Source organism: Lactuca serriola, chromosome 4, assembly GCF_051521515.1.
Source record: "Lactuca serriola cultivar US96UC23 chromosome 4, Lser_US96UC23_V15, whole genome shotgun sequence".
NCBI classification, from domain to species: domain Eukaryota; kingdom Viridiplantae; phylum Streptophyta; class Magnoliopsida; order Asterales; family Asteraceae; genus Lactuca; species Lactuca serriola.
This window is the reverse complement of record NC_136411.1, coordinates 311,947,020-311,969,890: the sequence shown is the minus strand read 5'-3', so window position 1 is coordinate 311,969,890 and position 22,871 is coordinate 311,947,020. Positions and strand designations below refer to the sequence as shown.

The window sequence follows — 22,871 nt, the reverse complement described above, 5'->3', positions numbered from 1 at the left end:
TCCTCATGTCTCGAACCCCTCTGTTTTGGATCCTTTCAAAGTTGTTATCCCAACTATCCCACCTGTTAACCCTCTTCAACAACTTTACATGCTGCTGCTACTACCTCTAACTATCAGTTTGATGGAGACCTCGACCCTGAAGCAATGGAATCTGAAATATGTTTTAAACAATAGTTTGCTTTACTTTACATGAAATATAAGCATCCTTTTAATCCTACTCACAAACCATATAATAACTGTTTCTATGTTCCTCAACAAAATAATCGCCAACAATTTCCCAAACCTTCATAAAATCCACCTGCTTATAAACCCAACATCTCTATACCAAACTATACCTCAGAATCTCACGAAACTCTAAAGTCAGAAAAACACAAAGACAGTTTGTCACAAGTGTGGTCATGCAAATCACTGTTTGGATGAAGCGCCAAAAAACTCAAGATCAAGGAATTTGCATAATATGCACATCGAGCCCAAGAAATGGCTGTCAGTGAGAAACCATTCATTATCCTATGTCGTGAGATGTGGAAGGATATTGGTCATCTAGAGATGAAGATGATGTGAGTACTAGGAAAAACATATATCTTATGGCAAGACAAACAATTAAATATGATGAAGGCTACTGGCCATCTGGATCAGAGGAAGATTATGATGATTCCGAACCAAACTACTGCTAAATGGCAACCAACAACCTACCTAGTAGAAGCATCGTTCAATAAGTAAAATCTATACCAAAGGGCTTGTAGCCCAGCGGTATCAGGTGGTGTCCTCCCTCTTTGAGGTCGAGGGTTCAAGTCCCGTTGTGGACATAGGTGGAATAGGTGTTGTTAGCTTAGGAGTAGATTAGATTTGCCGGTTCAAAAAAAAGTACAATCTATGATTACTGATAAAAATTTTGATTTATCTCTTTATGAACCACATCTAACGCAGATCCTATCAGATATGAACATCATTTATAAAGCCTATGAGTCTATGATTGAAGCTAGAGAGAAGGTGGAGAGTGAACTAAGTCGTCTTAGATTACGTTTTGAGGATAAGAAGCTTAAGATTGAGTCTTTAGAACATGAACTAGTAATGTCAAAAGATGAATGTATCATTCTTAAGGACAAATGTGAAATCATGTATTCTGAAAGAAGTGCTTTAATTTCTGATAAAAAATGTCTCAATGCCAAAATAGATGCTTTGCATAATGTCGTAGATATTCTTGAAGCAAATGAACAGATGACTCATAATTTTCGTCATCCTTGGTCTAAACCACCTCTTCTCGAAAGTGAGTTTCCAAAACCTATTGCTCGTCCCTTGAAGGATTTACAAAATTTAACTTTTATGGGACACATTCCAAACCGCAAACATTCGGATACTCCTGTCTCGCCATTGTCACCCCTTCCTGAGACATCATACCGATTCTCATCCCTAATTCATGAGTTTCAACCAATAGTTGTCAAATGTCCTGGTTCCACGTCTCTTCCGCCTCTGATAGCCCTGGAGCTAAATCAGACCTCGAAAATTTCCCCTTGCATTTCCAACACTATAGTTCAAATTCCAAACCACAGTCCTCCTAACAACTGTGTTGTTGAGGAAATTATTCTGAAGACAACCAGATCTGACTCGGATAAATCAGATTTTGTTATTTTGATAGTTATGTTGAAGAAGAAATCTTAGTAGAATATTCGTCTGATTCATGTGTTTCTGATTCTCAAGCGATTTTAAATACCACCTTAGTTCCAACTAAACCTAAAATTAACAACCCATCTGCTGGCCAAACTTCCAAGTCATCATCTAACTCTAGGAAGAAACCTTCGCAGAATAGAAGAGATGTCGTCGATCCTAAGATAGAAGACAAAAATGCACTCAAAAAGGAAATTAGGTCTTGACAAGACTCTAGGTTCAGTGAGAATTCCAAAAATAAAGTATCTCAGACTGTAAGCTCAACCACTAGGAACCATAACACATTTGCGCTTGTTAAGATTCTTAAAAGGCCATCCAATCCTCCCAGTTCCATAGTTCAAAACAAAGTTGTCAGTCCCATTCCGAAAAATTCTGTTGATACTTGTCCCACAATAACCAACTCTCCTGGAACAGTTTCCTCTATTTTCATAGATAAATCTGATGGTATGATTTTTAGACCTCATAAGCTTTCAAAACCAAATGCACCATCAAAAGAAGTAAACAAAGTACGATTTGTTAAAAAATCTGTCACTCAAAATTTTTCAAAAAAATTCAAAACAATAGTTTTATTGGAGAGCTAAAAGTGTTGAAAAAGATATTGCAACTGCAAGTAATACCGTGATTCCTATAGCTCCAAAAACAGTCGGTCTGAAAAAAGTTATTCCAAAACACCCTGTTGTTGAATATGATTTTTGGATAAATGAAAAGACTTTGGCATTATGCTTCTTTCCCAAAGGATCTCAGAACAAGCCTTCCGATAGACATGATGCTCAAAAGTCACAATCCAAGTCCAAAGCCCGTTCCCAAGTCCCAAAACCTAACTCGAAGCCTAAAAACTCCAAAATTCACTAATTTTTGCAGGCACTTTGTGTTTTGGAACAAGATATAATATGGTATATTGATAGTGCTTGTTCCATGCACATGACGAGGCAAAAAGATTTTCTGCGTGATCTTAAATTTTCACCAAATGTTGGCTATGTGACATATGGCAACAACTCCAACTCTCAGATCCAAGGTTATGGCATCCTTACCATTGGAAACTTCTCGGTCTCAAATGTGGAATACGTAGCTGACCTGAAGCATAACCTAATTAGTGTGGCTCAACTTACTGATGCAAATCGTCAAGTTGAAAATTGCAAGAAACACAATTATGTCATGACTGAAGACCGGAAAGAATGTCTGACCTTGTCATATCGCAACAAGAACATGTATCCTCTCGACATCAGCATGATCATTGTAAAACCTCAACTCTGTCTTCTCTCAACGGCAGTTCCTGATGTCAGCTAGTTATAGCATCGAAGGCTTGCTCATCTAAATTTCAAATATATGAATGATCTTGTTTTCGATGAATGGTTAGAGGTCTGCCTATCCTCAAGCTTGAAAATGATCATATGTGTGCTGCCTGTGAATTTGGGAAGCAATGGAAGAATCGTCATCCTGTCATCATTGAAAAATCAATCTCGGAATCGTTAGATCTACTTTATATAGATCTGTGTGGACCCTCTACTGCAGAAAGTCTACATCACAAGAAATAGATTCTTGTGATTGTGGATGATTTTACAAGGCACAACTAGGTTTTCTTCCTTAGGCTCAAGTTAGAAACAACATCGAAACTTATCAACTTTAAAGACATAATAGAACCCTCGTTGAAGCTGCTTGATCAATGCTTAAGTTTGTAAATCTTCCACTTTTTCTTTGGGATGAAGCAATGTCCACTTCTTGCTTCACTCAAAATCGAAGCATCATCATATGACACCTTAATATGACACCATACGAAGCCATGAATGGTCGTAAGCCGAGTATCTCCTTTCTACATGTTTTTTTGCTGTCAATGTTTTATAAAAAACAATCGTGATCAGCTTACGAAATGTTAGCCAAAATCCGATGAAGCAATTTTTCTTGGATACTCAGTAAAATCAAAAACTTACCAAGTTCTGAATCATCGAACTTGTGTCCCTGAAGAAAGCCTTGATATCACATTCGATGACAACTATGTTTGGAATTCTGGCCAAATCAATGTCACTACTCACATCATGGAGTTTGATGCTCCATCACCAGGATGTTCGAATCCTAAAATAATTCATGAAGTCGATTTTGAAACCGTGTCCGGACCATTTGAAACAGCTCTTGAATCGGAATCTCGTTCAAGACAATCCTCATCAACTGTTGCTCCAATCTCACCAAATGTTTCAGGTCCGACACCCACATTTCCTCCATTTGATTCCTAACCAATTTAACCTTCTCAAGTTGAGGGGGAGAATGGTTTTCCCTCTCTTGAATCAAACTTTGAAGGATTTCAAGATGTAGCAGATCAATTGGTTGAATTTGATCCTATTCCAGATCAATTTGCAGTTCTTGGGCTGTGGATAGTTCTCATCCACCTCATCCTTCGAGGTATGTCTAGGAAACATGGAGGAACAGACACTATGAGCAAATAGTGGCTCTATGTTGTCTAGAATATCTACTCTGGAAAGACGAATGTTGTCGACAGAACTGAAGTCTTGTGGCAAGATTTTCAGAAATTTGTTGTGAAGAGAGAGCCTCTAATTATATTGAGTACGAGATTCTAGGCTCTTACCATGCAACAACTCTACCGAGAGAGGTGTGAACCATTTCCAGGCGACACCATTCCGAAAGAGGTATTTATGACCTTTAAAGCTATTAAGACTTATCGCCTTCCGAACCAAGCATCTTTCGGACCTATACGTAAGCATAACTTATTTACTAGGAGGTTTAGCTAGGAACTGGGCTCTGCGGGGTCAGAACTTCCGAGTTGAAAGCTCTTCTTTTCAGAGCCTTCTAGCGCTCCGAGACTCGCCTCTAACACTTGGGAAGTACTAGGGAAGGAGAGGAAGAGTTTTGGAGTATTGAGAGAGAAAGATGGGTGAAGGTGTGAAGAAAATGGATGATTTACACCTCTATTTATAGGCTATCTGAGAACGATTCACGTCGTGAACTTAAAAATTCACATCGTGACCTTGCGTAGGCACCAAGGCTTCGTCTGGTGCTGACAGGTGGCGCCAAATGCAGGTAAACAAGCAATTTTAAAAAAATCATAACTTTCGCGTACGAACCGTTTTTGACATTCTTTATATCCACGTGTAAGTATTGACAAGATCTATAAATTTCCTTTTGAACCCATTGGCTAATTCTTGACCGATTTTAAATTTAAAAGTCTGAGAAGATTACACTATTAACGACCGTGTAAATTTCATAACTTGATTTGACCTAAAATATGTTGTTTTAAACATATAAGGTTAGTTTGACTTGATCTTCACAAAAAGGTAAAAATAAATTTTACAAAGTTTATACTTCAATATTTACCATTTGATGATGTAAAAGGGCAAAAAAAACTTGAAAATTGACTTTATCATACTAATAGCTCATTTGGGTTATATGTATAATACATGTTATTTATGAACATCTAAACATGTTAATTTATATATATATATATATATATATATATATATATATATATATATATATATATATATATATGTGTGTGTGTGTGTTTATATATATATATATATATATATATATATATATATATATATATATATATATATATATATATATATATATATATATATATATATATAGGCACAATGAAACATTTATAGTAAACTATAATAGGTATAGTTTATGGGTCATAACACTATTATAACATTTTGGGACAAGAAGAATAATTATATAAAACTATATAATCATTATACACTATATTAATACTATAAAAAGTGATATTTACACTCACAAGGGTTTACATTGTAAACTTGTTGAAACAGTTATGTGAGACAAAGTCTTCATCGTACCTACCAGAGTACACACTAAAGTGCTGAATTATAACCAGAAACTCGGTAAGAGAGCGTGATATTTGTGTATAGATCTATACAAGACTGACTATCCCACAGCTAAGGTTCTAGCACAACTAGATCAGTACGTCTGGGGTGACAAATGTCTGACATTCTGACGCCTGAAGAACGTCGCAACATGCTAACTTTGGTTTTAGCATGGTTGTAATAACTCACATGGGAAATCAAAGATACATTGAGTTTATGGGGTAACATGCGTTCAAATGGGTTTACATAAGGATAAAACTACGTAATACTATATTAAGTATAGAAATACTTATCCATTTTTGGTCTTTTGGTTTTTAAGACTACAACTCATTTTTAAGAAAATATTGGATTTTCTAGGGACAAACACTATCATTTTACAAGGAAAGAGTTACAGATTTTTCACCAACTTAATTATTGACACTTTTCAAAACTACTTGTATTCTCAGGGAACCGTTAAACAGGTAACAACAAGGCTTTTTAGGATGGGACGTTACGACGTCGTACTATTCATTTTTTGTCATCATAATGTAATTGATTTTGAAACATACAATACATGGAAACAATGTAACATTCTCAATTATATTTATGATGGTTGTATTTGCTTTGATCACTATTGTACATTATGTTGTGATATTGTTCATGAAGTCGTCCACTCCCAGACGTTTCCGCCATCCTGGTTTCGGGGTGTGACAATGTCTTCCAAATCTTGTATCTTCCTTTCACTCTGGCCATCCGTCAATGGATAATACACAATACTTATGTCTATTTTGGTTCCTAGGACTTCTGCAATGATTGCCAAAATCTGGAAATAAATCTGCTATCTCAGTTTGAGATAATAGATATTGGAACAGCATGCAGTCTGACTCTTTCCTTGAGATAGGTCCTAGTAATTTTCTCCATCTTTTCAGTTTCTTTGATGGCTAGGAAATGGGTAGACTTGTTCAAACGGTCAGCCACAACCTAGATGGTGTCATAACCGCTTGATGTTTTTCGAAACTTTGTTAGTCCATAGTTATTTGTTCCCACTTCCATTCTAGGATTGACGGTTTTTGTAGTAGACCAGATGGCTTCTGGTAATCTGCTTTGACTTTGGAGCAAGTCAATCATTTACTAACATAGGTGGAAATCCCTGCCTTCATGTTGGGTCGCCAATAAAGATTTTTTAGATCGAGATACATCTTATCTAATCCAGGATGTATTGAATATCTCAACTTATGAGATTCGTTTAGGACTGTAATCCTGATTTCACCAAATTTTGGGGTTCAAATTTTGTTCATGAAGTATCGTGTTCTGTCTTCCATGAGATTGAACTATTTGTTCATTCCTGGCAGGTTTTCTTCCAAGATATTTTTGGGTTTGAGTGCTTCTAGCTGAGCATCTCGAATTTGGGTGGTGACATTGGAGTGGATGGTTAGGATTAAAGCCTTTACATGAAGTGGTTTTGTTCGTTCTTTCCTTCTTAAAGCGTCTGCTACGATATTTGTTTTACTAGGATGATAACTAATTTCGCATTCGTAATCATTTAGCAATTCGATCCAACTTCGTTGTCTCATGTTGATCTCCTTCTGGTCAAAGAGGTGTTGAAGGCTTTGGTGGTCGGTGAACACAACACACATTGATCCACATAGGTACTGTTCCTAAGTATTTAAGGTAAACATTATAGCTTCCAACTCTAAGCCATAGGTAGTGTAATTGGCCTTGTTTAGTTTAAGTTGTCTGGATACGTATGCAATGATTTTAGTCTTTTGCATCAGTACTCATCCTAATCCTTGGCGAGAGGCATCGCAGAATACTACGAAGTCTTTTGTTTCCTCTGGAAGAGACAAAATTGGTGCACTGCACAACAATTGTTTCAATTTCTGGAAGGCAGACTCTTCTCTGTCTCCCCAATCAAATTTATTATCCTTTTGGGTTAGATCAGTGAGAGGCTTGGCTATTTTAGGGTAATTATCGATGAATCTATGATGCTAGCCAGCAAGCCCTAGGAATTAGCATACTTTGTTTGGCATCGTTGGTCAGTTCGAATGACATAACTAGACACTCGTAGTGACTGGACCAAGTCCTGAACGTTTTCTTTGGAATGTATACTTCTTGGAATCTGAGTTGATGACAGTCAGATCATAGATTGATCCTTGAGTAGTTGTAAGGGTCAAAGTTTTTTTTGTAATATGTTGAAGTCTGTTATCTTATTTTACAAGGCATTTTGTATCGACGCTTAGTGTTTTAGTCCTTGTAATTTTTGTATGCTTTCACATCTCCTATAAATAGGGACTTTACTTATAGTTAGATAAGAATCCTAGAACAACTTGTCTACTTTCTCTTTGTAAGAACTGAAAGCATAATACGAGCTGAAACTAGATTATATTTACACTCTTTGTTCATTTACTCAACTAATATGATATATTCTCGATTCATCACATCATCAATTGGTATCAGAGCAGGAATCATAATCTGCGATCCAATTTTCACTTTGATTCAAAAGGTTTTTGAATCAAACTCTGGTTCAAAAAGTTTCCGTACATTTTGAAGTGAAAAGTGTTGTTGATCTTCAGTTGTGATTCGATTTTGCAACTGATTTGTTGAATCGAGTGTTCTACTTGATTTTTTCTGATCAATTCAACAATTTGCTTTCATATTCTATTTGATTTCTCAGAAAATTTTCATATGTACATCAATGGCAAACTTCAACCTAAACTCAATGAATTCATATTCTCATCTGCTAGGATCTTCAACTATGATTCCTATGCTCATTCCGGAATACTATGATCAATGGTTTAATCGTATGCAAGACTACTTGAATGGACTCGATGAAGAGCTTTGGTCATGTATCTCTGGGAATGTTACTCTTCCGACAAATATTCAACCGATTGGATCTTCGTCTGATACATCGAGTGTTGGTGATCAAACTGATCGATTGAAGAAACTTGAGAAACGATGTATGAGGGAGTTACGCGGTGCATTGCCTCCAGTGGTGTATAACTATGTCAGAAGTTGTACAATTATAGAAGAAATCTGGAATAATCTCAAAGAAAATTTTCAAGGAAGTGAGAAGACAAAAATCAATTCAGTTAAGCATTGTTTCATTGAATTCAAAGATTTTAAGAAAAAGGATGGTGAGTCAATTGAATGTTACTATGATAGGTGATGTGTGTGAAACCAACTAGTTTTAATCCTACTAACTTAGACACAAAATAAACACATGAAAGGCAGTGTACGTATCGATTAGTAATATAGTTCAAGCAAGTAGGGTATCGAACACAGGGAACGGTAAACAATTAAAATAAATGCTAATATTACCTAAATAAAACAAGTAATAGAAAATGGGTTTTCTCTAGTTTTGCAAGACTAGAAACTTAAACAATTAACTAAAATTTAAACTAAGAAACTAAGAACTAGATAAACAAAGATTCAACTAAATTCAATAATGAAGGGAACTTCTGTTTAGTTCAACTCAATTGATCCTATGGTTGATATTATGGTAATAGTGCAATGGATTAATTCTTTTATTGGCTACCGATTCAAGTGATTAGATTCACGTTCGATGCACTAATCCTTAGAGAACAAACTAACTCAAACAGTAGCCAGTTGTCTAATTTAATTCAATTCACTAGGTTATTTATTCGGGTTAATTTAGACTTGTAATAGTTAACTAATTTGGTCCTTTAGTTAACCTCTTGTTGATGGTCATCACAAAAGCTCACACATGAATTTATCTATTTTTCTTATTAATTCTAGTTTCATGTTCATTAATCCTAGACATATGATAAAGTGGTCACATAAACATATGAGGTTAACAACTAAGAGATGTTCATGCAGCTTAATTACCTTCCTATTAATAGAAAAATAGTTATCATTCACACATAAGGTTCTTTAACAAGCTAGAATCAACAAAATCACCAATATTAAATTAATCCTACCATAAATCAAACCATAGTATCAATATTGTCTCCCCAAACAGAAGTTTAAAGGTTTTAGCTCATGTATACAACAAATAACAAACTAAAAACATAATCTAATGATTGAAACATGGTTTATGAAAAATATTAAGATAAAATTAGTGTGTTATTGCCTTTGATCTTCTTCCAATAAGGTATCTAGGTTGAAATCTCGAAAACCACAGCTTCTAAGAACCCTTCTGGCTTCCAAAAATCGTCCTAAACTTCCCCCATTAATTAGGGTTCGAATGATTAGGGTTTATATATATATATATATATATATATATATATATATATATATATATATATATATATATATATATATATTATGAAAACAGGGGCTAATCGGCGAGTCCAGTGACCTACTCGCCGAGTTCATCACTTAAAATCCGGTGTACGGCAAGGCAAAGTCAGGAATCGCGAAACTTCTGACCAACTCGGTGAGTTTATATCCTACTCGTCGAGTCCGTTGGGAATCAGCATTTTCTGAAAACACGAAAGTCGTCCGAAATTGTGTCTAGTTTTCAGAACATTTTGAATCTCTTCAATCGGAGTTACGGTTCATGAGATATAGCCAAAACACTGACAAGGGGTCAAGCTGTCCAGCAACATCCTTCTTTCTTCAAAATCCAAGATCCAAGCCTCCAATCGCCAATTCCGCTTCATTTTCCACCCGAGCATGTCATTGTTGCTGAAAAATGATATTCTAAAATAATTAAGCATCTTTGTTTCATTATTTGAGATAAAATTAACATAAAGTATTAAGATCATGCATGAATTTTATGACTAAATAAGCCCATATCAAAATACCCCACACTTGACTTTTGCTTACCCCCAAGCAAAACTGAATTTTAGCACACTAATATCACATAAAATAATCCCAATTGAACCCAGCCATTATGCCAAGACCGCAATGCATGCATTTTGTGTCTAAATTTTTTCCTAAGGACCCCCCTTAATCCTAAATACTCACAATCCTCATAAACACTCGCCCACTTCTTTTGAACAACGCTCATTTTATGCATCCCTCCGAATCCATCCCCAGAAAACTTTTTAACCTCAAGGTATTTTTGTTCAAGCAACCCAAGCATACATAATCTAGAAAATTACAACTTTTCAACATCACTATGGAGCTATTGGAATTGTTCACTTCTTTGATAATTTAATCTTGATTTTTTGAATTGACCACCTTCTTTGATTTGATTTTTGGTATCTTCAACTTTTGAACTTTCGGAATTTTGATCTTTTGATCTTCACTTTTGACTGCTCCAAAATTCTTACAACTTTTCTTGTAATTCTCTCTCTTTTTTTTTACATGTAACTCACTTTGTTTCACTCAAAACCTACATGCTTAAGCAAGGGCGCTCAACTTCCACCTTTATTGATTAAAGATAAATATTTTCCTGGATACATTTCTGGTACACGATGCTAAACATATTGCGATCCTCAAACTAAGTGAGGTTGTGTTTTTGTCCCATGATTTCACTAGAATAAAGGGGCCCACAAATGCACTATAACATATATAGGCTCAACTAAACATTTGGGTCTTCATAGAATCATCAAATATAATACTAGCATGATCCCTAATTGCTTTACCAAAATTTTATAAATTAGTCCTAGCAAAATTTATGCAAAATTTTAAAAATTAACTAAAATTTTAACTAATGTAACCAACCCCCTACCCCACACTTAATTTATGCAATGTCCCCATTGCATATTATATAAAGAACAATAAAATAAAGAGAGAATTGGAACAAACTCCCGCTGGGATGGTAGCTGCGAGGTTGATCTTCTTCATTTAAAGCTCCATCTTCAGCTGACTTTAGACGTGGGAACAACTCATCCATGCCTTGGGTGTCATTCGTCTCGTGTGGTTGACAGCTCCAAAATATCGAGGAAAAAGCATCTTGGAATCGTCTAGAAATGGTCTTCAAAAATATAGCCAATTGCCGCCTTGAATTGAATCAAAGCGTCGACTCAAAGATAAAAGAATGAGCAACTCGTCGAGTTTTATGTGGAGACTCGCCGAGTTCAATCGTCATATGGGCAGAAATCGTGAATTTTCGCTGGAACTCGTCGAGTTATAAGGGTGCACTCGACGAGTTTTCGGCTCTGATCGTGCAAATTCTTCTTTCTGCTTCAGGTTTGTATTTTAGGTCAAATAGGGTATTAAGGTAATATACCTCCTTATATTCTTCAATGACGAAACTCCTTTTTAACCGTTAAAACCATCGGACTTATAAAATCACTCAAATCTTCTAATCTTCTCGTCTACGACTCGACCCCTCACTTTATTTCCTCACGCTTTATTCGTTCATTCTATCCCTCACTCTATATTCGGAAAAGATCAAAAACAAATACCAAGTAATAAAAAAAACATCAAAATAAAAATCCTAAATTATCCCTAAATACTAGAAGTTTAGAAAGCAAAAGAAAAGAAAATTCTAATGACGGGTTGCCTCCCGCAAGCGCTTCTTTTTGTGCGAGTCTTTAGCTAGACTCCCAACTTAATAAACTTCTAATAAATTCGATGCCAATCCATCCGTTGCATTGAATATTTTATTTGGACCAATTTGTAAAATTTGGCTCTTTTCTTCTAAAATTGGGCAAACGAGCTTGAATTCATAAAACCTAAGAATATTGACAAGGGTTGGGACCGGTCGGGTACTAATCAGAAATGGATCGCGCTTCAGAACTTTCTCCAAAGTTGGAATCGTCACCCCATGCTTCGAAACACAAACCGGAAGAACAGGGGGCCATGTCATGGTAATGGTCAAACCACAACATGGTTCCTGCAATTCAGCTTGTTCTTGTTCTTCATCTGACCCTTCTGCCAGCAACCTTTCCAGCTACTCCAAATCTCGTTCTGGATTAAATTCTTCATCTAGTAAATTTAGCTCTTGTGACTCAGATTTCTCTTGTTCGTTAGTCAAGAAGTTATCTAACCATCTTCCAAATTTCTTCAAATCATCATCTGAGTCATAGTCCTCATCTTCTTGCTCGATTTCCTGTACTACTTCCTCAAGAAAAGCATCAAAAGCATCAAGATTTGGAAAATACATAATAAATAAAAATTAAAATTAAAATAAAAAACTAATCAACAAAATAAAAACGATTACAATTAGCAAATAAAATTAACTATTTTAACCGTTCCCCGACAACGGCGCCAAAAACTTGATGTGTGTGAAACCAACTAGTTCTAATCCTACTAACTTAGCCACAAAATAAACACACGGAAGGCAGTGTACCTATCGATTAGTAATATAGTTCAAGCAAGTAGGGTATCGAACACAGGGAACTGTAAACAATTAAAATAAATGCTAATATTATTGTTGGGATTAAAACCCTAATTGAGATTTGATGAACAAGATGCGGAAAATAAGAACAAAAACAAATATGAAGATTATGTCGAATGATCACTCGATTTATTCAAATAAGAGGAATAAATTACACTTTCAGCATAGACTAAAGAATCTAACACTACATAAGAAACCTCACGTGGCGACTACATTTTGCCTCACTCTTAACCCTAATTGGGAATAATACATGACTATTTATAGGGAAAAGACAAGTCTTGGGCTTTTAACCTAGAATTCATCAAAGGGGCCCATTGCCATCATGTAACGCCCGCAGATCCGGGCTAGTCAATTTAGAGGCAATAGGGGTCGAAAACGACTTTTTGACAAAAAGATTATTTAGAATAAATAATCTTAACCAATTTGTAGAATATGTCACAAGGTTTCCGTACATATAAAGAACGCTGAAATCCGAGTTATAACGAAGAAGTTATGACCCGTCGAAGTTTCGCGTCGGAACCGGCACGGCGCCGGGAAGCGTAAATAGTAAATTTATGATATATAGAGATTTAGCCTTAGCGCTCTAAACAAAAGTCGTAGAATATGTTAAACTAAGAACATCGATAAAAAGAACGCCCAAATCTGACTTCGTATGAAGAAGTTATGATTTTTCGAAGTTTCGGATTAGCGGTGTACAGCCCGAAATTCGAATTTTAGATCGATTGATTTTTAGCCGACACAACCTAAACAAGAATCGAAGATCTCGTTATTAGTAGCGTAACGATAAAAATACAGACGAAAATGGACATCGAATAAGAAGTTATGAGATTTTAACGGACCAATCCTGTCCTGGCCTGTTAAAAATATAACTTTAAAAATAAAGTCAAAATTAACCAACGGAGTCTAAACGAAAGTTGTAGAGTATGTCTCCACCTACGCGTGGATATAAATAACGTCAAAAACGGAGTTCGTATGAGCGAGTTACAAATTATAGTAGTATATTTACGTATTAAAATAAAGTATAAATCATGTATACGTACACATATATATACATATGTATATATCATTAGAAAGGTATCGACGATGCGGTTATTATAAAACTAATGTTGAGTTCTTTCGACATTAGTTTAGTACAAAGATCATTAAATCCATTTAAAATAGTATTATAGAGGGGTGTTTAGTTGTTTATATAACTAAAAGGTCATTAAGTAATTATGGAGGGTAGTTTTTGAAAATTCAATTAGTATAAATAAGAACCTTGGGCTCTCATATTTCTTGCACCATTCTCTTGATTCAAGAGTCTTTCTCTCCTTATCCCCCGAGCATTTCGGTCCCTCGTGATTCGACTTCTCTTTCTGTAGTTTTAGTATAGTAAGGTGAGCGCTGAAGCGCTGCACGAATCTTTCTTAGAAAGATTCAGCGACGAAGTTCTGCCCCTGCAGAGCCCGACTCCTAGCTAAAATCCCCTTGAAAGTAAGTTATGTTTACCCTATTTTAAATATAGTTTATATTTAAAATTAGTATTGTTATTATAAATTTATAATAAATATTTGGGCTATTATTATGACTTATATAAGTGTCGTTATAATATCTTTTAACTACTCGCGGTACGGGAAATCTGGTTTAAAGGGCCGCATAGGGTTGTTGGATTTCAGAAGTGCTATACGCCAAAATGGTCCTGCCCTCCGGTGTTTTATGTCTGGCCCCTGTCTGTACATAGTAGTTGGAAAATATTGTTTAAACGCTTATATAATAATAATAATAATAATAATAATAATAATAATAATAATAATAATAATAAGACTAATAATTAGTCACGGTAATATTAGACTAAAATCTAGTGGTGATAATACTAGGTTTCGTCAAAGGAAATTATTTTAAAGTAAACGAAGCGCTGTCCGAGTACCAAGTCACCACCTTCTCAGGTGAGTGCATAGTTACTTTCAGCTTACACATAGATATGAAGTATTTTATATAAATTACGTGCTGTGTGTGTATATTATCTGTATACTTGCTATCTATGCTGGATGAACGTTTTATACATGTTTTCAATGATTTAAACTGTATATGTATTTTATATCTACAAAATGTGTTGGGTAAAACATGGGTAGATGTATTAGTTGCTGTGTGATAAAATGAAATAATGAGATGCCTCGTTATAGATGTTCTTGATGATCTAGTCATCTAGCGGAGTATAGATGACGACCACGGACTATTCTAGACAGTCCAGTGGAACACTAACAGGCTCGCAACCTGTAGGTGTTTATTCGAACTTTGTGTTTAACCGAACTGTGTGTTTATTCGAACTGTGTGTTTATTCGAACTGTGTGAACTGTGTGCTCACCAGATATACTCCATCCCAATGATAGTCCTTTGACTAGGTCCCTTGTGTTAGATGTTTTAGGGACGTAATGTGAGGATAACGGGAATGGGTAATTGGGTTGATTGTTTGATGTTTAAAAATAATAATTATATTATTGTGGGTTGAAAACCCTATGTGCTCACCAGGTTTCCCAACCTGACCCACTCAGTTTATTTTTATCACAGGTGTTGATATGAAGTCACAATACACTGAGAGATTTAAAGAGATGTAGATCACTAGTGTAAATAATTGTAAGTTCTGTTTATGCTTATGTTTCTGTATTAACGATGACATCCCAAACGTTTTAAAATGAAATAAATATGTTTCATCGAAAATGTTTTAATAACGTATTTACCATGTTTTTCTGGGAACAAATTCCGCAACATTTTTATAAAATGAAGTACTCTGATTTTTATAAAGCATAAACAAAATCGGTCTTTTCTGGCCGTGAAAATGGGGATGTCACAATTGGTATCAGAGCATTAGTTTAAGCGAACTAGGAATATGGATTTATTTCTAGACTTAAACTTAGAATGCTAAGCGATGATTGTGAGGTGTGAGCACTAGCTTATTTTAGGAATTGTGCCTAAAATGCTTTTATGTGCTAAATACTTGTGCCTGATATGCTGTTAGTTGTTCGGATCTATGGTCTGTTGCCGACCGGATCTGGAAACCTTATGTGTTTAGGATTCTAAACGTACGACTACGATATTAGAACTAGCATATAAACGTTTCGGAGCGATAAGGATGATTTAACCGTCAATCCTAAGTAAAGATCTGGATTCACCTTATTCGGTGTATAGATCAAGATGGCAAGAACCCGTAGTGGAAACGTGAATGCAAATGGGAACGGACACCAACCCCCCGTGATCGAGCAAATACCAGTTGTGGAAGCCGCTGCCGGACCAATAACGATGGCCGGAGTGCAAGCGATGATCCAGGCAATGTTGGATCGTCAAATGGAGGAAACTAGACGTTTGCTCCAGCAAAATCGTGAGGAAGCCACTATTCAGATCGAACAGCCCGAGTTGAACGAAGGGCAGACTGAGGAAGGAAACTACAGTGGGACTGTTGGTCAAGTCAACCCACCAATAGTTCGACAAAACAACCAAGATGACAAAGTCGAGAGGAATGGATGCAAGTACAAGGATTTTCTGACTTGCAAGCCATCGACTTTCACTGGAAAGGAGGATCCGATCGGGGTCATGGATTGGATCTCGGAGATGGAGTTAGCCTTCATGACATGCGGTTGCAGAGGGAAGCTACAGACCACATTTGCAGTGCGTCAGTTTCGAGGAAGTGTTGTACGTTGGTGGAATACCTTGGGGAAGACTCTGAGCCCTAATGAGCCCCTGCAACTGACATGGGCAGAATTTTTGGTGCAATTCAAACGAAAGTACTGCTCAGCTCAAAACCTGCTTGAGCTAGAGAACCAGTTTCTAACCCTGAAGAAGGGAAGCATGTCAATCGATGAATACACGAACAACTTCACAGAAAAGATGGAGTTTGCCTTGCGTCTTGTTCCGGATGAGCTAACGAAAATTGACAAGTACGCAAAGGGACTTCCATGGGAGTACGCGGTGCCAGTGCGTCAGGCTCCTACTCTGGAGGCAGCTATCTGGGCTGCCAAGTCTGTGGAAGATATGATTAAGGGAAGAGCTGCCAACAAGATTGAGGTTGGCGAAAAGAGGAAGTTTGAGGAATCTACGAGGCCCAATAAGAAGATCAAGTCTGGTTCAAAGGAGTCTAGCGGAGGAGGAAACAAAGTGAAATGGTGCGAGAAGTGCAAAAAGAATCACTTTGGGAAATGTAGCGAAGAAGTGACTTGCTACAAGTGTGGGAAGACCGGACATTACGCCAACGAGTGCAAAAGGGTGTGTTATGAATGCCGTGAAGAAGGGCATGTTGCTAAGGATTGCCCGAAAAAGAAAGAGGCGGAAAAACCAAACATTCCGCCAAAACCGAAGGCAAGAGCATTCCATATGATCCTAGACGAAGCAGATGACAATGCGAGGATTCAGGAATGACGGCTTGACATCCAAGGATCGAGTTATAATGTAGCCATAGAATCATATGATTTAGCCTGTTAGAGGCATAGTCTAGGGTGAACCTGAACACCTATGTAATCGTTTCAAGAAATAATATGAAACCTTTGTTTTGTTATCTGATGTGTTAAGTTGTTTTTTTTCGTGTATGGTGACTTGGAGAGACTGCGGGACAATACTTGGGACGAGTATGAGTAGGTGTGAATGGTAGTAGAGGCCTATACTACCGGAAGCACAGGACTCACACTTGGATCAGGGAAAGTCACAAGGTTACCAAGAAGCTAGTAACTGATTCTGTTTTTTTTTTCAAGTATGTCATTACCATCGTTTCGATAATGACTAAAAAGATTGTTGATTTCCGACCCTAGTGGTCATACCGAATTGAGTCTGACTACGATGAGTATGTTGCGTGGTTCAGAGAACCAAGTTTGATGTAGCGTCCGACTTAAACCAAACGATTGAAATCAAAGCAATCAATAGAAGTATCGCGTTCGTTGTTAAAGAAGTTGGTAGCCAGAAACGCTACATGTTAAAGTGTGATTATATCACATTAGAACATGAAGGAAGGCATAGTCTATTTTAGAATTTAACTCTAAGAGACCTAAGTCTAAATGTGCATCACATGATGATAGGTCATAATTTGAAGTCTAGCCCGAGGTAGAGAGCAGGTGCACGATCGAGTACTGCTTACAGTCAATGAGTCTAAGAGATAGACTTGAAGGAATATAGAAGTTATAATTATTAACCAGGATGAAAAGATGACGTATGGAGTCATTATACGAGCCCTGTTTCGTTGATGATTCCGGGACGTAATCATCCTAAGGGGGAGATAATTGTAACGCCCGCAGATCCGGGCTAGTCAATTTAGAGGCAATAGGGGTCGAAAACGACTTTTTGACAAAAAGATTATTTAGAATAAATAATCTTAACCAATTTGTAGAATATGTCACAAGGTTTCCGTACATATAAAGAACGCTGAAATCCGAGTTATAACGAAGAAGTTATGACCCGTCGAAGTTTCGCGTCGGAACCGGCACGGCGCCGGGAAGCGTAAATAGTAAATTTATGATATATAGAGATTTAGCCTTAGCGCTCTAAACAAAAGTCGTAGAATATGTTAAACTAAGAACATCGATAAAAAGAACGCCCAAATCTGACTTCGTATGAAGAAGTTATGATTTTTCGAAGTTTCGGATTAGCGGTGTACAGCCCGAAATTCGAATTTTAGATCGATTGATTTTTAGCCGACACAACCTAAACAAGAATCGAAGATCTCGTTATTAGTAGCGTAACGATAAAAATACAGACGAAAATGGACATCGAATAAGAAGTTATGAGATTTTAACGGACCAATCCTGTCCTGGCCTGTTAAAAATATAACTTTAAAAATAAAGTCAAAATTAACCAACGGAGTCTAAACGAAAGTTGTAGAGTATGTCTCCACCTACGCGTGGATATAAATAACGTCAAAAACGGAGTTCGTATGAGCGAGTTACAAATTATAGTAGTATATTTACGTATTAAAATAAAGTATAAATCATGTATACGTACACATATATATACATATGTATATATCATTAGAAAGGTATCGACGATGCGGTTATTATAAAACTAATGTTGAGTTCTTTCGACATTAGTTTAGTACAAAGATCATTAAATCCATTTAAAATAGTATTATAGAGGGGTGTTTAGTTGTTTATATAACTAAAAGGTCATTAAGTAATTATGGAGGGTAGTTTTTGAAAATTCAATTAGTATAAATAAGAGCCTTGGGCTCTCATATTTCTTGCACCATTCTCTTGATTCAAGAGTCTTTCTCTCCTTATCCCCCGAGCATTTCGGTCCCTCGTGATTCGACTTCTCTTTCTGTAGTTTTAGTATAGTAAGGTGAGCGCTGAAGCGCTGCACGAATCTTTCTTAGAAAGATTCAGCGACGAAGTTCTGCCCCTGCAGAGCCCGACTCCTAGCTAAAATCCCCTTGAAAGTAAGTTATGTTTACCCTATTTTAAATATAGTTTATATTTAAAATTAGTATTGTTATTATAAATTTATAATAAATATTTGGGCTATTATTATGACTTATATAAGTGTCGTTATAATATCTTTTAACTACTCGCGGTACGGGGAATCTGGTTTAAAGGGCCGCATAGGGTTGTTGGATTTCAGAAGTGCTATACGCCAAAATGGTCCTGCCCTCCGGTGTTTTATGTCTGGCCCCTGTCTGTACATAGTAGTTGGAAAATATTGTTTAAACGCTTATATAATAATAATAATAATAATAATAATAATAATAATAATAATAATAATAATAAGACTAATAATTAGTCACGGTAATATTAGACTAAAATCTAGTGGTGATAATACTAGGTTTCGTCAAAGGAAATTATTTTAAAGTAAACGAAGCGCTGTCCGAGTACCAAGTCACCACCTTCTCAGGTGAGTGCATAGTTACTTTCAGCTTACACATAGATATGAAGTATTTTATATAAATTACGTGCTGTGTGTGTATATTATCTGTATACTTGCTATCTATGCTGGATGAACGTTTTATACATGTTTTCAATGATTTAAACTGTATATGTATTTTATATCTACAAAATGTGTTGGGTAAAACATGGGTAGATGTATTAGTTGCTGTGTGATAAAATGAAATAATGAGATGCCTCGTTATAGATGTTCTTGATGATCTAGTCATCTAGCGGAGTATAGATGACGACCACGGACTATTCTAGACAGTCCAGTGGAACACTAACAGGCTCGCAACCTGTAGGTGTTTATTCGAACTTTGTGTTTAACCGAACTGTGTGTTTATTCGAACTGTGTGTTTATTCGAACTGTGTGAACTGTGTGCTCACCAGATATACTCCATCCCAATGATAGTCCTTTGACTAGGTCCCTTGTGTTAGATGTTTTAGGGACGTAATGTGAGGATAACGGGAATGGGTAATTGGGTTGATTGTTTGATGTTTAAAAATAATAATTATATTATTGTGGGTTGAAAACCCTATGTGCTCACCAGGTTTCCCAACCTGACCCACTCAGTTTATTTTTATCACAGGTGTTGATATGAAGTCACAATACACTGAGAGATTTAAAGAGATGTAGATCACTAGTGTAAATAATTGTAAGTTCTGTTTATGCTTATGTTTCTGTATTAACGATGACATCCCAAACGTTTTAAAATGAAATAAATACGTTTCATCGAAAATGTTTTAATAACGTATTTACCATGTTTTTCTGGGAACAAATTCCGCAACATTTTTATAAAATGAAGTACTCTGATTTTTATAAAGCATAAACAAAATCGGTCTTTTCTGGCCGTGAAAATGGGGATGTCACACATCATCCATGGAGTGCTTTGAAACCCTACAATCTCCCCCTCAAAGTATGGAATGGATGACAATGCTTTAACTTCCAAAACAAGCATCTAGCAAATAAAAAGATCTGCAACGAGGAATATATGAAGCAATCCACGAATCTTGATTCTTCAATAGTCTTCAAACACGGGCTCTAGGATATATAAATCAAGCACTGAAGTAATGTCTTTAAACTTCATTTTCGATTGTAATCCCAAAGAATCTTCATGAAAACCAAACCCGCCATAAAAACCCATTTCAGAACAAAGAGACCGAATCACTTCTTGTCTTTGAAGAGCTCCCCCTCCAAGTCACAATGATCTTCAAATAAGCTAATGATATAAGCCATCAAAAAATATCATGTAACAACCCAAACTTTAAGATTCGTAACGCCACTTGATCGAGAAAATACAAGAAGTCGGAGATATAACAAGTCCTTAGCAGAGCTCGATAAAGAACTTCCGCTGTAAAGGATACTTCTCTGTAAAAGCTTTAGTAGAGCTCGATGAAGAACTTCCGCTGTAAAAGCTACCTTCATAATTCTACCACAAGCTTTATCAAAAATCATCAACTTTGAAAAGTCACAAATCCAATTTCGAATGGCCATACCAAATTCTCCCCTGATTCATAATCAAAAACATGATTATAAAGCCTTCAAATGGTCATGAGAATGATCTTGAATGGATAAAAAATTACTAAGCTCCCCCGTGACAAAACGATATACACAATGAAGTACAAAATCCGAAAAACTCGTGAAAAATTTGACGATATCACGAAAAACGACTTTCTGAACCGCCAAGACTTGATGGAATCAATAATTTTTCTGTTCAAGAAAAAATATGTGCGTTAAAGAATCCAAAACTGTTCACCGGCCCTCAATGTAGTAACTTTTCTGAATATTGGGCCGAAACTGTCACTTGCTGAAAGACAGGGGCTGGAATGGTAATTCAGCATCAACATACCCCTTTATATGTAACAAAATCTGCAAATGGCCCAAAACTGCCAAGGCATGAAAAGTATAGGGACCAGATCGTTAAATTCTTAAAGTGGCAGGGACCAAGTATGAAACATTAAGTCATCTTCCCCATTTATACGAACACAGCGACTGGAACATGATTTCAAGCGAAACCACAAATATGATTCCATTCAATTCCATCATTTCTAAGCATAAAGACGCGAATCTGAGTCACTTTTGTTTCAAGCACAAGCAACCGAACCTAGGTTCGCTCCAGGTTCATTGAATCGAAACCATGTTCGGTCCGAGCACAGGTTCGCTTTCGGTTCATCCCCCTTTTGTTCCATTACTTTTGTTCCAAGTGCTTTCATTCCAAGAGCTGCCAACCGAACTCAATTTCGTTCCAGGTACACTCCAAAGCCATTGATACAAAAGCGAAATCAAGCATGACGATGCGAACAAAGAGCGACATATTAGACAAACCGAGCCACAGGTTCGCTTTCTGTCTTCCCTGCTTGCGTTCCAATGTCAGGTACATCATAGATTCGCTTCAATTTCGTCCCAATTAAGATCGATTCGTTTGCAAGTGAGATTTCCAAACCAATTTTGACTTTCATTCGATCGTAGGTAAGACTGCGAATCATTCGATCGATGTTATAAAGCCCCTATTAAGAGACCTGCTTGGCGAAGCGAACAGGACGTCAAGACAAATCCGAATGCAATTACCCAAGCCATATCACGATTCAAGTTCTGATATTGACCACAAATATCATTCGTTCCAATTTCTATTCCAACAATTTGATTTTACGGTTCTGATAAAAAATATATATATTTTCACACCGCCGATTTTGACTTTTGAATTGACGAGTAAAAGCGAATCATATGCTCAAATCATACTGATTGACTCCCAATTCCGATTGCAAAGCCCTTCACAAACCTTGATAAACACCAAAATCATCTTGTACATATTAATTATCAAACATCCACCACTCTTCGCCTGTTCATCGTTGGTTCATCACCAGTTCTCAAAATAAATATCGATTTGTCAATAAGAATACCCAAGAACATCAAAGAGCAATATTGGACCCAAAATCACATTCAACGATAACAAGAAATCGTTATCAATTGTTAAGCATAATCGTTGTTTGATCAAATCAAACAATCTTGGATGAGAACAAGACACGAACTGTTAGAAACTAAGATATAAGAAATTGGATTCAAGGACCAAATCGATTAAGAAATTAAACTAGAGACATGAATCATGAAATCAAGCGAAACAAAAGAACTAAACGCTTAGATTAACCAGAGGATTTCGAGATATGTTGACTGTATGATTTCTGATTTCAAATGCAATAAGGAACGATCAGCGAAAAAAAAAACTTTGGACTCAAGAATGAACAGTAAACAACAATAACGGGCTC

General features: G+C 36.4%; 2 long non-coding RNA genes across 2 annotated transcripts; both read left to right on the top strand.

Moving 5' to 3' along the window:
- Positions 1–14,025: 14,025 nt before the first annotated feature.
- Positions 14,026–15,386, top strand: LOC145100687 (uncharacterized). The gene is made up of 3 exons (XR_013705200.1): positions 14,026–14,205; positions 14,589–14,657; positions 15,280–15,386. It is a non-coding gene; the product is annotated as an uncharacterized LOC145100687 (long non-coding RNA).
- A 3,557-nt stretch (positions 15,387–18,943) lies between these two features.
- Positions 18,944–20,303, top strand: LOC145100686 (uncharacterized). Its single transcript, XR_013705199.1, has 3 exons — positions 18,944–19,123; positions 19,507–19,575; positions 20,198–20,303. It is a non-coding gene; the product is annotated as an uncharacterized LOC145100686 (long non-coding RNA).
- Positions 20,304–22,871: the final 2,568 nt, after the last annotated feature.